We start from the raw sequence: 22556 nt of genomic DNA on the forward strand, positions 1-22556 counted from the left end.
GTCAGTGTTCTTGCAGAAATTCAAGTGGCCAATATAGACAGCTGGCAAGTTTTTTCCGCAAAAGCAGCTGATTTTGTGGAAAAACTGGCCAGTCTAGACACAGCCAGACTGTCTTAAAAGTCACCTGTAGCTTGATGCTTACAAAACACTGAATGATGGCTAGGCACCTGGTGAGCTGTAAATGTATCCCCTTATCATTTCCTCTTAGTTTTTTGCTGCTATTGTCTTGTGTGGGTTCTTAAGTTCTTTCAAACAAGGATTGCCTCTTTTAAAAAAAAATTGCAAGTCTCTAGCATAATGGAGCCCTGAACAGTAATTGGAGTATCTAGATGTTATCACAGTATACATAAGAATCTGAAGCTTGGTTTCCTCTGCCTCAGGTATGTGCATGTTTAGTTATCATATCATAATAAATCCTGCTGTGCCATTGAAATGCTATGTCAGTGAAACATTTACACACACATGGTGCTAACTACAAGCTAACCTAGGAAAATTCCTCTGTATTTTTAAACTTACAACATCTTTATTTGTTGAGGCAAAGGATGTTGCTTTCACTCAACATGCCCACTTGGGCCTTTCTGAAAGATGTGAGAAAAGAAGCACAACTTTGGTTATGAATTCTTGAGAAGTCCAGGATGGGATGAAAAGTTAGAGCTCATTTAATTCCCATAACTAGTGCATGTAAAAAGGAATTTTCTTAACTTAGCTTGGAATGAATCCCACCTATGGTGTGATCATCATGTACAGCTTTCACTTCTGACTGGTATTAACACATCACTTCCAAAATAAAGGCTTCCAGTTTTTAAAGAAAACAACCATATGCATCACTAGTTCAGAGTATGACCTAAAGCTATTACAATGTGTTTTATTTGTAGAAAAGCTTTAATCAAGAATCAGCAAGAACCTGCATTTTATTCTCTAGAGAGAGGTCTGCTAGTTAGCATCCAGAGTGCAAGTACCCTTCTGCCCTGACTTGCTAGTATTTTACTAAGTCACTTAACCTCTTCAGGTCTCTGTGAAAGGCTGACCCAGTAAATGAAGTAGGATTAAGCCCCTCTGCCTGAACAGGTGCTTCCCGTTAGCCAATTAAGGAGGTGGGCCAGCACCTGAAGGCTATAAAGGACCAAGCAGTCTACTGAAAGCTCTTACACCTCAGTGATATTCTTTTGTGAGGCCAGGTCAATATTAAATCCATAGAGTAAATTAGAATTCTCCAAAATAATCCATTTAACACTCCAGGGCATGGGAATTGGAGAGATGTGCTGAGTCAGCTGTATGGCTCAGGCAGAAGGTGAGGCCTAACAAGTGAAGGCTCCTTGAGAGGAGGGCAAGATGAGAGTTGACAGAGCCAAAAAGTGTTTCCTGGGAGAAGGCTGAAGATAGGAGAGTAGCAAGAGGAGTTAGCTGGCTGACTTCCCCCAGCTAGGGCAGGAGGAGCAGCAGCAGCGAAGGGAGATGCTGTCTGACTCTCAGCTGAAGAGCTGAATCCTCTAGCCAGAGCAGGCTGAAAGCAGGTGAGTAGCAACTGGGTTTACCCAGTAATATTTCCATGCTGGAAAGTTGGATCCTGGGGAACCGTGAGAGAGCTGGGGGACTGAAGGATGCCTCCCTGGTGAAGATGCTATGACAGCATAAAAGCTGTGGGAGTTTCCTTTGGGAAGTGTGAGGTTGCCCTCCAGCTGAAAGGCCTGGGGTAGCTGTCCTGGCAGAGGCCTAGAAGTGGACTCATTAGGAGCCCACCTGGCATAGAAGATGTTAGCATGCACTGTGTCATGTTGTGGGTCTTTAAAAATTATATGCTCTGAAGTGATAAATGAGTTATTTTGGTGAATTTGCACTATGGTTTTCATAGTGACCTGGCCTCAAAGAGGCTAGGTCACTGAAACATACATAAACCTCAACAGAGAGAAACATAGCAGGCTGCCCTTGAAAAAGCACACTCAAGCCATGTTACTCTAGGCTAGTTATAAGCATAACTGAATGCTGCTACCTAGACTGCATATTTCCCCACACCACCCCCTAGCCCATAGCTAAGGCTGGTGGTAATCCTCCCCCACCCCAAGCCAAGCATTTAAAATGGTAGCTTAAAACTAATACAGCTTTCAATATGCATTCTACACAGCTGCTGAACCCTGCCCCCACACAGAGTCTCACCACTGTGTCTCTGCAGGTGTGGATGGCTTTCCACATGGAATAACTTGTAGGCATAAGAGGTGTTGCCCTCTTGCTATTTAGTGTTCTGGGTTGTTAATGGTTTATAGGAAACAGAACTGTACACCACAAGGTCATGATCCCACCTGACACCTCTTTCTAAAAGTCTCAGCTGTGGATGGTGGGGTCAGCAATTCTCTGGCACGTACACTGAATCTCACTCTGAGGCTAGAGAGATTTGTTTTGTATGGTGCTGAATTTCTCTCTCTCCACTTATATCCCAATTGTGTGTTCTATGTTTCCTGTGGCTGTGTGTGAGAGCATATCCCCATACTGTGGCTGGGTAGACTAGAAGTAAAGGGATAGCCTGGTGCTGTCCATCTGTCTCACCCATGGGAAGCAATGGGTGCAGCAAGGAATGTTTTTCAAGCTGATGATCAACTCCTTCCACTCTTCCCAGTTAGATGAAATCAGGTTGTCAGTTGAGTCTTTTTCTGTGCTTACCAGTCTGATGTTTGCTCCATATCCACTCTGTCCTCTTATGCACTCTGTTTCCTTGTTTTCTGTCTGTGAATTTTAGTCTCAGGATTCCCTTTATCCATTTTGGGGAAGAGAAGTTATGATTTTAGACTATAATGAGGTAACAATTGCAGTGTGCAAACCAATATACTGGACAAGGAGCAGTACGATTTGGTGGCAGGGCTTTTCATATATCTGTGTGCCAGCATTAGATGGATCACCATGACTCCAGTCTTCAAATAGGGTTACCAGATGGCTTCAAAAAAAATACTGGACACACTTGATCTCAGATGGAGGCGGGGACACCGGCTGGAAGGGGAGTGGGGCTGGCCGAGGGAGGGAGGGTGTGTGTAAACCAGCTGGTGGCAGAGGCCAGGGGAGATTGGGGGAGGGGGAGAGGTGGGGGGGGGGGAGGCAGGAGGATGGGGATAGGACCTGCGGGAAGCAGGTCTGGCTGGGGGGAGATTGGGAGGAGGAGGGGGGAGAACCGCTGGTGGGAAGTGGGATTTGTAGGGGGCAGTGGGGCTGGCCAGGGGAGACTGGGGGGGATGGGCTGGCTGGGAGGAGGACTGGGGGGAGAGAATTGGCCAGAGGGGAGCAGGACTGACCCAGGCACACGCAGATCCCGGGCATGGTCCTGGCAAAGCATGAGCGAGTCCGGCCCTGGGGATTCCCTCCCACCCTGGCCCCACCCCCTCCACTGTATTTGCCTACTGCCTGGCTAGTAGACACACTCATGGGCTGTGTCTACACTGGACCCCTTTTCCAGAAAAGGGATGCTGATGAGACAAGTTGGAATTGCAAATGAAGCGGAATTGCTTCATTTATATAAACATGGCTGCCGCTTTTTTCCGGTTCGGGGCTTTGCCGGAGAAAAGCATCAGTCTAGATGGGATCTTTTGCAAAATAAAGCCTTTTCCGAAAGGTCCCTTATTCCTGATTTTAAGAGGAATAAGGGACCTTTCGGAAAAGGCTTTATTTTCCAAAAGATCCCATCTAGACTGGCGCTTTTCTCTGGCAAAGCCCTGAGCCGGAAAAAAGCAGCAGCCATGTTTATACAAATGAAGCGGGGGATATTTAAATCCCCTGCTTCATTTGCAATTCCGACTTGTCTCATCTGCATCCCTTTTCCGGAAAAGGGGTGCAGTGTAGACACAGCCATGCAGTGTGAGTGTGTCTACCAGCCAGGCAGTATACAACTACATACTGATACTCCTAATAATAATAAAACGTACCTAATTAGAAAATACCAGACATTTCATGTGTCTGGCAAAGATAATCTTATCAAGCCTATGTAAAATCAAACATACACATGACTCACTTAGCAGGTTATTTTGGTTTTCGTACAGGGTTATTTTTGAATCAATGTAAACTTTGCACAATTATGCAATTTTAAACAGGAATTGTGAATTCAAAGGACTAGATAGGATTTAATTTCTATGGTGGTACTTCACTTATATCAACATAAAGCAGAATTTGACGTACAGTATTGTTCCTTAGGGATTTTCTAGTTATTTCCCCTAGATCCCTTCAGGAAACTCTTACCATTTCTATTTGTAGCTAGTACTGTAACTTCTTTCTGGACAGCAGAAAAATAAACCAACACAACCACTCCCCCTGCCCCCATCATTACAGTTGGTGATATACAGATACTCCATCTCATCTTACATCCCCTCAGCAGCTGATAGTGCCTCAAGACACTATCTCTGATTTCTCTCTTGCTTTCAATGTTGCTGTCCATGATAACCTTATTTTGGTTAGTGATGATGTCTGAGACTGCAAGGCAAAATGATAGTATCTCTGTCAAACTAGCCCAGCAGAAGGGAGGTGACATCGAGTAGTACTTAATTATAGCAGTGAAGCAGGGTGTTCATTAGAAGGCATCTGGTGCACACCTTGGGTGTGGTGTGAGGCAAAAGGATGAATCTAGCCCAGATTCTGCGTGTAATTGAGTCTTTGGGGCAGTCTTAACGTTTTGCAAGAAATATTGAGAAGCCCCTAAATCTATGCCATTGCCTGGAATTTCTGCATTATCATTTAGGTCACTGAAAATTGACAATCAGAGGAGAGGTAGTAAGCTATTGGCTGTGACAGGAAAAGTCTTTCTAGCAAACTGGTAACACTGGCTTTAGATAAATAGCTGGATCGGAAAAACTGGGACAGCATGTTCCACAATTAAGACGGGAGCGGTGGTTAACCAACTTAAAAGCAACCAGTTCTGTGGCAGTGCATTTTTAAAACTGAGCAAGACAAGCTCTGTTTTAGACTTGATGGGATTATATGGCCCTGTCTCTTTAGTTCAGTTTAGGGTTGCCAGGTGTCCAGTATTGATCCGGACAGTCCGGTATTTTTGCCTCCTGTCCAGTGAAAAAAATTCAGAAGATACCAGACAGCTAAAATGTCTAGTATTTTTCTGGGTTTTTTCCCCTTCCAGGAGGCAAAAATACCAGATACCTGGCAACTCTATGACACACTCAGCAACTGGGCCCAGCCTCTGGTTCCCCCGTCCCCGAACTCCCCGCTTAGCTGGTTCCACAGGGAAGCTGCCTTCTGACTCGATCAAGAAAACAATGAGGTCACCAGCAAAAAGTCTAAAGACATGCAGCAAGGGGAAGCAATGTCTTCCCTGGGTCTTAGTGCTCAACCTCTCTCGTCTTCCTATCCCTATTCTGACTCTGCATGCACTTAAAGGGGCCGTGCTATTTTATTTTTATTTTCTGCTTAACTCTTGGGGTCCTTTTTTTTCTCAACAACTTTGGTCTCCTCCCCCCCCCCCCCCCAACAGAATTTTTTCCCTGGTGTTTTTTTTGGGGGGGGGAGAGGGGTGTTCGGTGTTTTTGGTTAAACCATCTAGCAATCCTAGTTCAGCTGGCCACTTCTGCTAATGAGACCATGCACACTGAAGAGGTGCATCTAATAGGGCACTTCCATTATTTATTTAGGGTATCACCCTGAATGTGCTAAAAAATGTAAACAACAAAGCTGCAGCATCTTAGAGACTAACAAAAACCATAGATGGTATCAGGAGCTTTTGTGGGCTCCTGATACCAGAATGTGCTAGGCATTTCCAAGAAAGATAAGCAGGCAGAGTGAGTGCCCACTTAGCTCACAACTGAAGGGCAGACAGCACCTGGTCACAGTAATCAATTGTTGTCTTCCTTTGGCTCAGAATTTGGAAAGAGTTCAGTGATTGACACGCCACAAACTGCTAAAGTTGATTCTAAGGCTCCCCTGTCTCTTGACTTGGAATGACTTCGTTAAATTCAAAACCAGGTAGAGCAGGAATGAGGAAAAGATGCTTTTGGGAAAGTTCTTGATTTATTAAAACTTGGACGTCATGTTACTATATACAAATGTTTCAATAAGAAAGGTCTCTTACAGTTCTTGAGGCTACCAGCTATATTTACTTCTCAGCTTTCTGGTTGTGTTTAGTTTTGTCCCCCTTGAGTCAGATACCTAAATTGAAAGAAACCAGGAGGGATGTAAGCAAAGCCATGATGCCAGCAGTAGAATGCTTAGTTAGCAACAACTGGTGCCTAGAAAGGAGACAAAGGAGAGAACGAGGAAGAATTGCAGGGCTTGCCACACAAGTTTTCGTATTTAGGCCTACCCCGCTAAAGGGAGCTTTGCCTTCAACTCCGATAGGAACCGCATTTGGCTGTGATTTCCTCATCTCCTTCAGTTTTTGAGAAGCAAAGTCTGTTACAGTTCAATGCTACAGCAATGGAGGATGATTTGACTAGAAAACTAATTTCACACAAAATGAGTTTGAAATGATGACTGGGGTGCCCACATACTTCAAAAGTAAATAATTTAAAATGGGCCCCAGCAGCTACACTGACAAAGATGATTAAAAGTTCAGTTTGCTCTAGCTAAGATTGGTGAGCAGTTAGAAACTCTGGTGCACTTTCTGAAAAATCTCTGGCTGATGTAGGCCAGACCTGGTTTTCAGATCCTAATGAGCACCTTCTATAAGATTGCTGTAAAGGGAATCCAAACTTTGTTATTTGGGCCCCTGGAGCATTTCAAATTCCTGCAAACTGAATTGAGTCTTGCCATTACCTCAGTTTTGGGAGTCCATAGTCGTTATTTGAATGCAGGCCGCCGCCTCCTCAGATCCCACCTATCTGCCCACATATTGAAAACCCATTCCCCTCCCATCCAAGTATTGGAATCCCCTGTGTAGTCCTTCTAGCAAAGCACTGACCCTGCAGAGTCCCCAGGACTTAGACAGAGAAAGGAGTGTGTTCAATTCCACTCAAAAGTGTGAAGCTTCTGGTTTACCCAGAGAGAACACAGTAGCTGTGAAGTCAACACATTTTGTGCAATCGGACAATATGGTCTTTATATGTAAAGCACAGGAGACTACAGATCATATTGCATTTAGGATGGCTTCATTATCTTGTAGCTCATTAGCTCACCTTTTTCCAGGGAGGGGGGCAGATCCACTGTCCCCTGCATGGCCTGCCACTTCAGTAGCCTCCCTCTGGTAGAGACAACCCCCTTGATTTCTTTCACTGGCTTACATTCAAACATGACTTTCTTTGCACAAATCTTAGAAACCGACTGACAATATCTGAAATATTCTCCCCATCGCACAATACTGTAGCTTTCCTCAAACAGATCTGGTGCCAATTGTGAATAGAAAGATTAAAACATGGCAGAGAAAGTGCTCCAGGAGAAAATGTGCCTTGCAGGATTTACCTGAAAACTGGGGTGATCTGACTGAGTTGTGAAGAGTTCACAACTGAATTTCACACCTCCATAGTAGTTTGAGTATAACATTGTCTAGCATTATTTACCTTTCTAATCCATGCAGGATATGTGCACAGCCATTATTAGGGTAACTACACGAGAAATGGAACATAATGCACAATATGAGTTCATGAAATTAACCCAAACGAAATTAATGGGGAGCAGGTTTAAAACTAATAAAAGAAAGTTCTTCTTCACACAGCGTGTTGTCAACCTGTGGAACTCCTTGCCAGAGGAGGCTGTGAAGGCTAGGACTATAATAGAGTTTAAAGAGAAGCTAGATAATTTCATGGAGGTTAGGTCCATAAAAGGCTATTAGCCAGGGGATAAAATGGTGTCCTTGGCCTCTGTCTGTCAGAGGCTGGAGAGGGATGGCAGGAGACAAATCGCTTAATCATTGTCTTCAGTCCACCCTCTCTGGGGCACCTGGTGTTGGCCACTGTCGGTAGACAGGATACTGGGCTAGATGGACCTTTGGTCTGACCCAGTACGGCCGTTCTTATGTAAGTGAAACTATAATTAGAAGAACCCTTCCGGGTCTGCTTCCCTTATTCTTTCACTCCTAAATATTGTTCTTGTGGGAATTTGTATTCTGAAATATGTAAGTCGCTAAAGGGCTTAAATTATGGAGTGATTCTGATGAATAGGTTATGCTGGCATTTAGTCTCTGGCCCTATGTCTAATGCACACTCTACGTGAATTATCACACAGATTACTCCTAATCTGTCATGTTTTAAGAATTTATGTTCAATATACTTTGGTTTAAGGAATTTATGCTCTTCTTACTTTGAAAGTTTACACAGGGGCTATTACAGGTGGAAATTAATAGACTTTGGAAATAAAATATTTAGCAACTGAGGGATCAAAGTCAAATGTATTGAATTGTTTACAATACTTTGCTGTATGGGTTCTGGAACTCTCTACCCACCATTGTGAACAGTTTCTTACAGCTTCAAATAAACTTTAAAAGAAACAGTAAGTGGTATTAGACAAGCATGCAGCCAACATAACATCTTAGGGTATGTCTACACTACAAAGTTAGTTCGAACTAACGGACGTTAGTTCGAACTAACTTTCCTAGGCGCTACACTAGCGCTCCGTTAGTTCGAACTTAATTCGAACTAATGGAGCGCTTAGTTCGAACTAGGTAAACCTCATTTTACGAGGACTAACGCCTAGTTCGAACTAGCTAGTTCGAACTAAGGGCTGTGTAGCCCTTTAGTTCGAACTAGTGGGAGGCTAGCCCTCCCCAGGTTTCCCTGGTGGCCACTCTGGCCAACACCAGGGAAACTCTATGCCCCCCTCCCGGCCCCGGACCCCTTAAAGGGGCACGGACTGGCTACGGTGCCCGTGCCAGGTGCAAGCCTGCCAGCACCCAACTAGCAGACCCTGCACCTGGCACGGCACAGAGCCACCCACCCGATGTCCCCCAGCCCACCCCCTCTTGCCGGGACCAGGCTGGCGGCTCCCGGGAGCTTGCCCTGGACCGCAAGAGGCGGGCACCTTCCTGGGCTAGTGCGGACATCGTGGACCTCGTCCACGATCTCCGCACTAGGCACAGGAAAGTGGCCGTCTAGGGCAGGAGAGCTGCCAGCCTGGCCACCCAGGAGCAGGTGTGCATGAAAATCAAGGGGGTCCACTGAGACCCCCGACCCTGAGCCCTGAGCTTACAATGGCCGTTCTGGGTCAGACCAAAGGTCCATCTAGCCCAGTAGCCTGTCTGCCGACAGCGGCCAACCCTAGGAACCCTGGAGGGGATGGACCGAAGACAGTGACCAAGCCATTTGTCTCATGCCATCCCTCTCCAGCCTTCCACAAACCTTGGCGCCTGGACACCACTCCTACCCCCTGGCTAAGACTACTCCATGGACCCAACCTCCATGACTTGATCTCACTTCCCTTTCAACTCTGTTCTAGTTGTAGCCTTCACAGCCTCCTGCAGCAAGGAGTTCCGCAGGTTAACTATTTGCTTTCTGAAGAACAACTTTCTGTTACTAGTTTGAAGCCTGCTACCCATTCCTTTCCTTTGATGTCCTCTAGTCCTTCTTTATGGGAACTCAGGAAGAACTTTTCTGAATGCACCGTCTCCACCCAACCCCTGCTTTTAGAGACCTCTATCCTGTCCCCCCTACGTCTCCTCTTTTCTAAGCTGAACAGTCCCAGTCTCTGTAGCCTTTCTTCATCTGGGACCTGTTCCCAACCCCTGATCATGTTAGTTGCCCTCCCTTCTCCCAGCCTTTCTCTTCCCCTCTCCCACTTCCTTTTCCCAGTCTCCCCCAGTTTTGTTCAATAAAGACAGAGTCAATGTTGGAAGAAACGTTATCTTTATTTTGTACATCAATAAGAAGGGGGGCTAGGGAAGGGTAAGTGGAAGGAGGTGAGGGAGGAATGGGGTACGAGCCCCCGATGGGGACGACTGGGCTGGCTCTGCGGGCTTCTGGGGGTGGAAGCTCTCCTGCAGCCCCCCAATTGCCCACTCTCCCCAGATGGCAGCCTGAGGCAAGTGCAGCCGGGCTGATGGCCGAGTGGCGTGATGTGCCCAGTGTGGGTACTCCGGGCACTCCAAGCCAGAACTTCTTTGCAAGCGGGGCACCCCTTAGAACTGTGTGTCCGGGGTGGGGGTCGGGACCCTTTAAGCGCAGCCCTCGGCTAGCCTGAGACAGCATCTCCATGCTCTAAGTCCTCCTTGTATGCCCTGCCGGCACTGCTTCCGGCCATCCTTAAGCCCTGTTCAGAGTCCACTCAATGTGGACTTGCTAGTTCGAATTAGCAAAACGCTAATTCGAACTAGTTTTTAGTTCTAGACGCGTTAGTTCGAATTAGCTTAGTTCAAATTAACGAATTCGAACTAAGTTAGTTCGAACTAGCGCTGTAGTGTAGACGTACCCTTGGAGAAGAATAAGATCAAAGTGATTCCAAATGCAGTCTTGAAGCTATAATGGTGCAAAATCCCTCTCTTTGTCTGTACTGGCCATATAAGTTCCCTAAAATTCCCAAAGCCAATCTTTTTAGAAAACCACCCAATATTGATTTAAAAATTGTTAGTGATGGAGGATACCCTCAAAGTCCTTGGTAATTTTTCCAATAGTTAATTACTTTTGCCACACATTTATCTCTTTATTTCCAGTCTAAATTTGTCTAACTTAAGGTCTGAGCTATTGTATTGTGTTCTACCTTTCCCTGCTAGAGTCCATTGTTAGACTCCATTTAGATATTTATAGCCTGTAATCAAGTAGCACTTTAACCTTCTCAAGCTAAATAATCAGCTCTGCATTGTCACTAAGGTATGTCTTCTCATGGCTTTTTTTCTGAACCTTCTTCAATTTATCAATATCCTTCTTGACTTGTGGGCACCAGAACTCAATATAGTATTCCAGCTGCTGTTGCACTAGTGCAAATGCAGAGGTAAAATAACCGTTCTTCCTATTTGAGATACCACAGAACTGCATTTGGGGGTGGGGTGTTTTGTCAGTGTCATACAGGGAATTCATGGGCATCATAAAGGATAGTCAACTGGCCAAATATCTTTGAGTCACTATTTTCAGAATATAGTACACCAACCTGTAAATATGTTCTATATTCTTTGTTCCTAGATGTATATGCTTAACTTCATTTGCTTTCACCTAGTTTATCAAGTGAGATCAGGTCACACTCAATAACTTGTCCTCTTCATTCTGTATTACTCCCCTAGTTTGCATATCCGTTGCAAACTTTATCATTGATTAGATGCGTCTTAGGTCATTGATTAACATGTTAAATAGTACAGGGATAAAATTTTAGTTGGGACCCAGAGGAAATGCACCTGCCTGATAATTCTGAAATACATTTTGAGACCTAGCCTGTTTTTAATCTATTTAATATGTGCAGTGGTAATTCTTTACCCTTCTAGTTTTTTAATCAAAATGTCTTAGTCAGAAGTCTGTCAATACCATTTTTTTATCAACCAAAGTTTGTAACTTCATCAAAGACATCAAGTTTACATGATCTATTTTCCATAAACCCCTGTGGACAATCATATTACCCTCCTGTAATTTGTTTATTAATGAAGCCCTGTATCAGCTGCTCCATTATCTTGCATGGAACAATGTCAGGGTGAGAAGGCCTATAATTGTCTGGGTCACCCCATTTACTCTAAGGCACCTTACACAATTTGGCAAATACTAACACAGCCTCATAACTAGAACGGCTTGAAAATTCTGCCCAATCTTTTTGTCAATAGTGTCTTTTTTTTCTGAAACCATTTTTATGTAGTCTATTTTACTTTTTTGAAGAAAATAATACAAATGTTAAAGTAGAAATACATTATCTCAGCTATTGCAAAATTAACACTTAAATGGAAACATCAAACTGTTTTGAAGAGATTTTGCAAGAAAAAGATATCCCTTTTACCCAGGACAACCCAGATGAGAAATGGAATAGAAGTATTACATTATTCAGCATCAGAATTACACTAGAACCTTGTTCTCAGTTTTCAGTCATATGCTCTAGTCAATACAAAACACTGCAAGACCAGTGGAAACCAACTGTCAATGACTTTAACTTTCTAGCTAAAATAGAAAACTTAGCGGTTTTTAAAATTGCAGCTCAGAAGATGTGTTGTCTGAATTTGTTTCTGTACCTTTTCTTTTTAAAATTAGCTATTAGTTACTAGAGGCTCTTTGGTTTGGAGACGCACTATTTTAGGCCCAGTCTAAGCTCTTTTGGGGGTCTCTATTAGTTTAGAATACAGGCAGTCCCCGGGTTACGTACAAGATAGGGACTGTAGATTTGCTCTTAAGTTGAATCTGTATGTAAGTCGGAACTGGCGTCGAGATTCAGCCGCTGCTGAAACTGATCAGTTTCAACAGCGGCTGAATCTGGACGCCAATTCTGACTTACATACAGATTCAACTTAAGAACCCCAGGCATCCCCAAGTCAGCTGCTGCTGAAACTGATCAGTGGCTGATTCCAGGAAGCCAGGGGCAGGGGCTTCCTGTAGTCGGCCACTGGTCAGTTTCAGCAGCGGCTGACTTGGGGACGCCTGGGGCAGAGCAGCTTGGCTGCTGCTGGGTTGGTCCAGTAGCCTCGGCGCTACTGGACCAACCCAGCAGCACCCAAGCTGCTCTGCCCCAGGCGTCCTGATTCAGCCGCTGCTGAAACTGACCAGCAGTGGCTGAATCAGGACGCCTGGGGCAGAGCAGCTTGGGTGCTGCCGGGTTGGTCCACTAGCGCCCAGAGCGGCGCTACGGGACCAACCGGCAGCGCCCCAGCTGCTGTACCACAGGCATCTGGAGCAAAGCCGCAGAGCACGGGGGCAGCGGGACAGCCCAGATGCGCCGTGGCTGTCCTGCTGCCCTCGGGCTCCGTGGCTTTGCTCTGCTTTGCTCCCCGTCCCCCTGGTCTGCAGACCCCTGCAGACCAGGGGGACGGGGAGCAAAGCAGAGCAAAGCCGCGGAGCACGCGGGCAGCAGGACAGCCCAGACGCGTCTGGGCTGTCAGCTGCCCGCGTGTTCCACCGCTTTGCTTCCTCTCCCTGGTCTGCTGGAGACCAGGGAGAGGGAGGGCCCCGTTCGTAACTGTGGATCCGACGTAAGTCGAATCTGCGTAACTCGGGGACTGCCTGTAGTAATAGAAGTGTAGCCGTGTTAGTCTGGTGTAGCTGAAGCAAAATGCAGGACTATGTAGCACTTTAAAGACTAACAAGATGGTTTATTAGATGATGAACTTTCATGGGCCAGACCCACTTCCTCAGATCAAATAGTGGAAGAAAATAGTCACAACGATATATACCAAAGGATACAATTAAAAAAATGAACACATACGAAAAGGACAAATCACATTTCAGAACAGAAGGGGGATGCAGGGAAATATGATTTGTCCTTTTCATATGTGTTCATTTTTTTTAATTGTATCCTTTGGTATATATGGTTGTGACTATTTTCTTCCACTATTTGATCTGAGGAAGTGGGTCTGGCCCACAAAAGCTCATCATCTAATGAACCATCTTGTTAGTCTTTAAAGTGCTACATAGTCCTGCATTTTGCTATTAGTTTAGAGACAGAGTAAAAACAGGTGAAGTGACTTTCCCAAAGTTCCAAAATGAGCTAGTGGCAGAACCAGTAATTAGTCTCCACTGTCTCTAAGAGCAGTGTCCTAACCATTGATCCATATTACCTTTTTTACACTCATCTAAACTTAATGAGTTCAATTATTGTTGCCTGTAGAACTTCAGTATTTTCTAAGTAATTAGCAAAACAAAGAAAACCCTAGTTGTAGGGAAAACACTGGCAGTTCCTGCTCTTGTGCTTTCATTTCACTAGAGTACAACATTTGCCCTTAATGACCTAATCCATAGCAGCCTGATAAAGATCTGAAAAAGCGCTGTAACTTTGAAAGCTTCTTTCACCAACATAAATTGCTCCAATAAAAGACATTACCTCACCCACCTTGTCTGTAATATCCTGGGACTAACATGGCTATACAACACTATACATAAAATATCTTGTCAAAATAGATGTTTAACTGGGAGTTCCTTGTAGAATAGCATCATTCATAACCATTGCTACAAAACTGTGTGCCTAAGCAAAGTGGAATGTCTGACTTTCACACCCTCAAGATCAAGGACACTTCCAGGCTAGAACTGAAAGTGGTTTCATATAGCACCTACTTTTTTTTGCTTTCAACAACATAGGTAATAAAATAGAAAAATATTTTTATTTACCTAGGAGATAAGAGGTTTCTCTGGCATGGTAACGGAATTGTGTGTGTATACATAGTATCGACAACTTTTAACTGAAATATATGCTCTGTTCCTATTGGAACATAAGAACGGCTATACTGGGTCGGACCAAAGGTCCATCTAGCCCAGTAGCCTGTCTGCTGACAGTGGCCACTACCAGGTGCCCCAGAGAGGGTGGACCGAAGACAATGATCAAGCAATTTGTCTCCTGCCATCCTTCTCCAGCCTCTGACAAACAGAGGCCAGGGACACCATTTCTATCTCCTGGCTAATAGCCTTTTATGGACCTAACCTCCATGAAATTCTCTAGCTTCTCTTTAAACTCTGTTATAGTCGTAGCCCTCTCAGCCTCCTTTGGCAAGGAGTTCCACAGGTTGACTACATGCTGTGTGGAAAAACTTTTTTATTAGTTTTAAACCTGCTACCCATTAATTTCATTTGCTGTCCTCTAGTTCTTCTATTATGGGAACTAATAAATAACTTTTCTTTATCCGCCTTCTCCACACCAGTCATGATTTTATATACCTCTATCATATCCCCCCTTCAGTCTCCTCTTTTCTAAACTGAGAAGTCCCAGTTGCTTTAACTTCTCTTCATATGGGACCCATTCCAAACCCCTAATCATTTTAGTTGCCTCTTTTTTGAGGTGAGGAGACCACATCTGTACACAGTATTCAAGATGTGGGTGTACCATAGTTTTATACAGGGGCAGTGAAATATTCTGTCTTATTTTCTATCCCTTTCTTAATAATTCCTAGCATCCTATTTGCCTTTTTGACCACCACTGCACACTGTGTGGAAGTTTTCAGAGAACTATCATTGATAACTCCAAGATCTCTTTCCTTATTTGCCATAGCCAAATTAGCCCCCATCATACTGTACGTATAGTTGGGGTTATTTTTCCCAATGTGCATTACTTTACACTTATCCACATTAAATTTCATTTGCCATTTTGTTGCCCAATCATTCAGTTTGGTGAGATATTTTTTTGGAGTCCCTCAGTCTACCTCTGTCTTGATTATCCTAAGATAGACACAAGAGTCCCTTTTCCAAGAACTTGGACTACAGAAATATTACAATAGCTGAATTGGCACTGGGGTCTGACAGAATTGAATCTATTAGCATGGCAGTAAATAATAATGCATTTTTATAAGCATTGGGTGAACTTCTAACACTTAACAGTGACTTACTTCCAATTTTAATTAGCAGTAATTGGGCAGAATTTAATGAATAGTTTCATTTGTCAGGATCTGGAATCCATGTGTGACCAGCTTCTGTGCAGACCAAATGACTGGGGAAATCATCAATCCAAGAAGCGAAGTAAGTTGTAACTGCACTCTTTAAGAATCAGCTAGCTTTTCTATCTGAAGTTTTCTTGAATAAATGCATGCTTGTATACATTTTAGTTTTAATATCTTAAAATTCACTTGAACACATTTTATTCTAAGTTGTAGTCAAGATCCTCATGTTTAAGGTCTTGGCTGAGTTGGAACATTTATCTCAGACTGTCACAGTATATCTAATATAGGTAGTAACATCACAGATGTTAGTCAGGTAGTTGCTGGAGCAGTGCTCTTGATGGGACTAGAGTGAATGGCGATCCATATATACTTGTGCAGGGTTTCTCCTAGTGCACTTAGAGAACTAGTTGGGAATTATCCCTTGGATGGCTCTCACATGGAACTTTTCTCTTTTTAAGTAAGAGGTCTTTATTGAGAGGGAAATTATTTTTTTCTGTGAATCTGATGTATTTCCAGCTCATTTATGGTTTGCTCAGATACTGCTGTGAGTGTTTTTAAAAATGCATATGCAGAAGTAACAAATCGTGGGTAAGCAATCATTTATGGACATTCTGACTTCTTTTTTAATCATGCACTCTTAAACACTGAATGAATTTCTGTATGCTGCCCAAACAGTGCATAACTAGAACCACATCATAAATACACCCCTGTACTGTAAAACCTCCAAAGCTCTGAATATGGTGATGCAGTCACTTTAATCTGAGGTACATATCCGGATCTTTGCTTGGTTAGGATCCACTCTCCATTCTATGCCCAGATACTGTTGTGTCTTCCTGCTGCTGCACGTTGCTAAGAGCGAACTGAACATAGTTTTAGGGCTGCTATAAGTTATTCTGAGTGGGGGACTAGGTGGCTGTTGAAGAGCACCAGAATATGATGCATGCAAAGATGGCTTAAGTGAAAGGGGGGAAATACAGTTAAGTCTTTGTTGTTTCTCTTCTCTCTGTCTGAGAGGGCAAACATTAAGGTATATTAAAAAGCTCCATACATCAGCAGCAAGGAAGAGATGCCACTGCACTTGAACATTTTCTTTCAGCTTCTGCTTCCTTTGGTGCCATTGTTAAATTACAAATTTCAATCTGATTGCCCTTTTAGTGCCCCCCAACATACATACATAGTCATAGATTTACACCAAAAGATGAATTTGGCAAATATCTATCTTGCAAAGCCAGTTCACTAAAATGGCAGGCTTGGAGTGAATCTAGTATTTGGCATAACTCAGAGTAACTTGGCAGGAAGTAATAGAGCACTCACTGGCTATCTGTATGAATGTAGTATCAGACTTCTCCACCTGGAGTTGTTTAAAAAGAAACATGAACACTGAATGCAATTCACAGTGGCAGCTGTGTGAAGTCTAGATGGTGATGCTAGGGCTTTAACTGCCATGCCTCGAGGTGCTCTACTATCTAAACTAATGCCTGGGGCATGTCCTGGGCTCTCAACTACCAAGGAACAAAATGTATGGTTTTTTTGTTGTTTTGTTTCTGTAACTGTCAAACATTGGCAGCTGTTCCTGACTTTGACAGGTTGTGTGTCAAACTTCTTGCTGTTGCTGCCAGACAATAGGTCTGGTGTTCCATCATTGCTGTGGCTAACCATCCGTTCTTCATTCTTCATGGGAAGAATTACTTATTCATATTTCATCAGATCACTTTTAAAGCCTTGGTGCAGAAGAAGAATGTTCAATGCTGCTCTTTGTGTACCTGCTGTAAAAAGCAGACTAACCATCAGGTAACTCATATGGTACTAAGGAAGATCCATGTATGACCCAACATCTGTTCAAGGACTGACCACACAAGCTGTATAGATGGACCCAGGTCCCGTATGGTGTGAACACAGAAGTTATTTTGCACAGCGAAGTGCCAGAAGATTTTCATGCAGAAGAGCCAGCTCACTAATATCTTGTGCTCTGAATTGGTATGTACAATGCAGTGTAGAGCAGTGGTCATCAGTGGTGTTAACTAGGTTACTTGAGTACTTTTGGGTTGGAGTTCTGCTCCAGCCATCCCTCCCTCACTTCCTGTTTTGTTAGTGGGAGTGGTCCCCTTCCTCCCCTTTCTGGTAGGGTTGAATAAAGCAGTAAGTTCCCAGAGAAGTCGTGTGTGTGTGTGTGTGTGTGTGTGTGTGTGTGTGTGTGTGTGTGTGTGTGTGGTGAGTTCCCATTGCTGCTTTGGAGAATGGGATCCAATTTGACAAAGGGCTTGTAGCAGATTTTACCTCTAACCCCTGTTGGACTCTTTCATTACAGGCTTAAAATCCCTGGTGAATCTGGTAAAAGCCTAAGTAGCCCAGAGTGACTCTTGTCCCTATATTACATCACTTTTAGAGCAATTTTGACCAGGAGGCAGTGTTGCTTAGTGGTGATCACTGGCATAGAACTCAGGAAACCTAGATTCTACTGCTGGTTATGCTGCTTGCATCCTGGGTTATTTGGGCAAGTCACGTATGTGCCTTGGTTTCCCCACTCGTGTAAAAAAAAAAAAAAAAAGGGGGGGGGGAGGGTGATTTGAGGGCTATTCAAAATGTACCAGAAAAGTAGAGTGGCTATTACTACAACAAAAGTGGTACATGACTGCTGAGAAGACTGAACTGCTTCCTAGTCCCAGTTGTCACAAGGTGAAATGCAACCATTACATGGCAACAGGGATCAGGATTTCAGTGGCTGTTACAGGAAGCCTATAACCATGTGGTGAAATCACAATGTCACCAAGACATCAGGAACACAAATTCCAAAGGCATTTTAATGACATTGCTTAACTAGATGGATCTTAGGCCTGACCCAGTATTTTTATCCAGAATGCGGAGATTGTTTAGCCAGGCACTTCTGAAGACATCATGAGACTAGACATGTTCCTCTCACCGTGAACACTTGTGAAAGGACCAGACAGAATTTGTCAGGGGCTTCATTTACTTTCACACAGATGAACAAAAGATTCACAGGAGTCTGAGCTCTCATTTTGCCCACCAAGTTGCATCTGTTTGGTGTCAGGCTTGACTTGTTCAATCCAGCTCCTCCTCAACTTGTATTTTCTGCAGAAAAGAAGAAAATGGAGACTACAGAGACTATCCATGAGTGGAGGTAGGGTGTTACTTCTCTCTGGGAAGACAAACTGAAGAAAGCCACTGGATGAGAATTCTTCTCTTCTAATTATGTCCCCTAGAAAGGGGACAAAAGCATAGAATTGCAGTCCTGGAGGGTGAAGTTTTCCAGCAGAGAAAGAAGGACCCAGAAGAACCTGGGAAGAAACCGGAGACTTGGGATAGAAGCAGCAAAAGGGGCAGAGATATTGCTGTTTTCCTGGGCCACTTCTACCAATCTGAATCAACAAGTAACTAGGTCAAATACAGGGTCCAGGGCTGGAATCCAGATCAAATGGACACTGGCTTCTCCTACTAGCATCAAGGAAGGGATGTGCAAGCCTGATGGAAGGACAACTGAGTCTAGGATGTGCATGAAAACTGAGCATCAAGGATAGGCCAAGAAGTAGCCATTGGAGGTGTAGCAGGACTTTTGTGCTGGTATGTTAAGAGCTTTTAACTGTATGCTAGATACCCTGGCGCTGGAGAGACTTAAGTGACTTGGCAGGGGGGGCTGTCTTTCAAGACAAGGCAGGCCACTACAGAACTAGAAAGCCGTTGGTAGGAGCACTAGAAAGGAGCCCTGCAGTGAGTGAGTGCTCAGACGCAGACCACCATTCTCTGCTGACCCTTAAAGGGATCTGAGACAACACCATTGGCCTGAGAGTCACTTATTGAAGCAGCAGATGGGTCTGGTGGCAGCATAACTTAAATGAGCCTCTAGAAATAAGCTCAGTTATTGGCTAAACGATGGCTTGATTTGATTAGATGGAGGCTGCCAATAAAACTGGCTTATTCAGTGACTTCCATCAGGTCTCTTCTTTCTAATCTTGATGCACAGGACCCTACCAAATGCATGGCTGTGAAAAATGTCTCCGATGAACTCTGATTTCCCTGGTGGTGTCTGGTCTTCCTCCTGCTTCTGGTAATGCTCCAGCCAGGGCCTTCTATCATGCACTGGGCTCCAGCTAGTAGTCCTTGCTAGATTGGGATTTCCTCTTTCCCGGCAGAGGCTGCTCCTGAGGCTAGGTCACACCCACCTCTGGGAACCTCTGCCACTGCAGGAAGCTAGACTTCTAGTCATGTCTGCTATATTAATTCCATACCTGTCATTATCACTTCACCTCTATTGCCACACTTTTACTACCATTGTTTATTGCTATAGAACCCTTGAATATTCATATTTGACAGAGAAATGCAGAAAGTTTCCACTTCTGTGCTATCTACAAACTATACCCAAGAATTCTCTCTGAAAACTTGATATTTTGATTGTTTACTGAGTATTGCTAATAGTTTGCACATGATAAAACAGGCATGACATTAGGATGGTGTGTCTTTGAAAGAGTAGCTGAAGTCTCAGAGGTTCTTAGTATAAGACCATTTGAGGAAAAAGGAGAGAGAAGTATGGAATTGAAGTGGTAGGCTAGTTCGCTGCTCCGAAGTCACTCCCAACAAATAAGATCTTACTGGTAAAAAGGAGATGCCCCATTACCATGTGTTTAAGTATGTAGAGAGAGAACTCCCAGTACAAATTCTATATATTTCCAACTGCTTCTTTTGACTTCCAGGTTTCCAGTTTGACCTCTTGTTACTCCCATGCTTCCTCTCACTTGTAGCCTTCCACAGGGGAAGAGACCCCACTGATTGCAATGGAAGTTTTTCATGTGATATGGCTGCAGGCCAGAAGTGAGTTGTAGAAACTGGGTTCCATTCTATACTAGCACAGTTCAGATGATAGAATAAAAACTCTCTTGTTTTGCCACTACAGAGATTAGATAAACCCAGTCTCGATTTGCAAAACTGACAGTGGTGGTGCAACTCTGGGTTGCACATTACTAAATAGTCTGAAAAACCTTTCCACCCAATTCCCAGGGTTCTTTGCCTCTCTACTTATTGTGAAATGCCTGTAAGTAGGCTTAGAGATGAGGTGAGTGAGCTAATGTCTTTTTATTGGACCAACTTCTGATGGTGACAGGTTTTTTTAATTTTTACATGTGATATCTAATGCTTTCACTTTAAGAACAAACATGCTTGCTGAGAGAGCTGCATGGTAAGTTAAAGTTGCAGGCCATTATGGTGTCCATAGGCTCTGGAGAGAAAGCAAAGCACACAACCTGTCCTGTTTAGGTATCTGGCTTCCTTGCCTACAATGTGGGGGGAAAAAAAATCTCAAACATATGAGACATGGCTCTCTGTCCTAGAGAAGTGATAGCTGGAAGCCTGAAATCATTCAGTCCATGCTCTTAAACCTTGATAGCAGAGTACAGCTTTGGGCTTGGTGAAAGACAATCCAAGTAAGAACTAACAGCTGGCTGGGATGAACAGGCAGCCTTGTCAGGGTTACACAGCAGTGGCTTTCTAAAACAGTTAATGTTTTCTCCCACTTCACTGACTGTTTAAACTGCCTCTAATGCCTTTCTCATCTCTTTGCTTTTGCTTTGCTCCACCTACCATTCATGTTCTGCATCTATTGTGCTGCCTTCAGTGTCAATCTCTCCAGTTAGATTGCCAACTTAAATGACAAAATTAATGGTATTAACATACCACTTGCAGACCAACTGTTAGTTTTGCTTATGTTGCTTCCCTTTCCTTTACCACTTGTCTTGTTTATAGAGTGTAAACTCTTCAGAATAGAAGCTGACTCGCTATTCTCTATAGATCCTAGCACAACAGGCCCTTACCAGTTGGTTGTTCTGTACTGTAAGATAATGTTATTAGAGACAGAAAATGTGATAATTATTTCTGAAACCTTTTAGTATGGGAATGCATCTACATAACATCTGATTTAAGGCTCAGACTAACACACATTTTCTTTTTTCCCCCAATTCAGAGTTTTTACATATGTGGTATTTTGTGCACTAAAGTGCCTCAGTACATGAATGTCACTGAATACAAGCAGATTCATTTTCAACAGATTAATTATTAATGGCTCCATAGAACTAAAGGCAAATTCCTTACTGTTCCTAACTTGTACACTTTCATATTAAAATGCATGATCTAGACATTCCATTATCTATCTTTTCAGTTTTTTACAGTTGAAAAAAGTTCAGGTTGGGGTGAGAATGGACTGAAATATGCAAAGTCTCACAACATAGAGCATTCAGAGCTACATGGAAAAACGTGCACACTCCTTCCCCTCCCCTCTGTTCCTCAACTAATTGCTGCATTATTGGCTGAGGCAAGTTCAGACAAATTAAAATATGTACTGGGCTAGCTTTGTAAAGAGTTCAATCAACAAAGACTCTCTATTATACATTATGGCACTTGTAAGGGTTGAGCTCTGAAGCTCTTACATTGTACTCCACTGTACTTAGATACAGAGTGATTGTTGCTGCTCAACTAGAAACATGCTCAGCAGTGGGCTCTGCATGATTAAAATTATTCATGCCGCACAAAAAAGTCTGAATATAGGGGAAAATGTTTTTTTAATGGGAAGTTATCCCACTAGGAAATCTCCCCAAAGTCGTGGTAGAATTCCCATCGCTGGACTCATTTTACACCAAATGCAGGCAGCCTAGAGATGATATACGAGCCCTACATGGGTAGGGCAAATATGAACAAGCTGATTGGACAGGTCTCTTCTATTGCTAACTTACCACTGGAGAATAGATATGAATGGCAAAAGATAATTACACTGCCAAAAAAAAAAAGCTGATCAAAGGGTTAATATTCTGTAGAATTTCTTAATGTTATAAGGGCCTTATACTGAAGATTTAGGGTCTAGGGAAGACTAGCATCAAGGGTCGAATTAGTTTAGCTCCTTTTTTGCTTGTGTACTGTCCACAAAAAGCTCACAAACCTCAACATTCACATTTATTCCCAGTTCTTTGCCTAATGTGAAGGTTGTCTGTGGAGAACGTTGAATTTTTTTTCAAAGGACTGTGCAATGTGGATGAACAATAGTCATGCTTGCAAACTCTATTAAAATAGTTTTGGAGGTGTAGCTGTGGGTTGTGCCCACAAAAGCTCATGATATCTATATTTTGGTTTGTCTCTAAGGTGCTGTGGGACCATTAGTTTGGTTTTTCTAATT

General features: G+C 43.5%; 1 long non-coding RNA gene across 2 annotated transcripts in view; it reads left to right on the top strand.

The window, feature by feature from the left end:
* The first annotated feature begins 1176 nt into the window (after nt 1-1176).
* Nucleotides 1177-22556, top strand: part of LOC149524188 (uncharacterized) — an 80937-nt gene continuing 59557 nt past the window's right edge. The window contains exons 1-3 of one of the 2 annotated variants that reach the window (XR_016349805.1): nt 1177-1514; nt 15392-15464; nt 17093-17983. This is a non-coding gene — a long non-coding RNA (uncharacterized LOC149524188). Of the gene's footprint in view, nt 1515-15391; nt 15465-17092; nt 17984-22556 lie in introns of those variants that run through there. The other variant, XR_016349806.1, reaches the window with a different exon arrangement.

Source organism: Pelodiscus sinensis, chromosome 6 (genome assembly GCF_052426305.1).
Source record: "Pelodiscus sinensis isolate ZL-2025 chromosome 6, ASM5242630v1, whole genome shotgun sequence".
Lineage (NCBI taxonomy): Eukaryota > Metazoa > Chordata > Testudines > Trionychidae > Pelodiscus > Pelodiscus sinensis.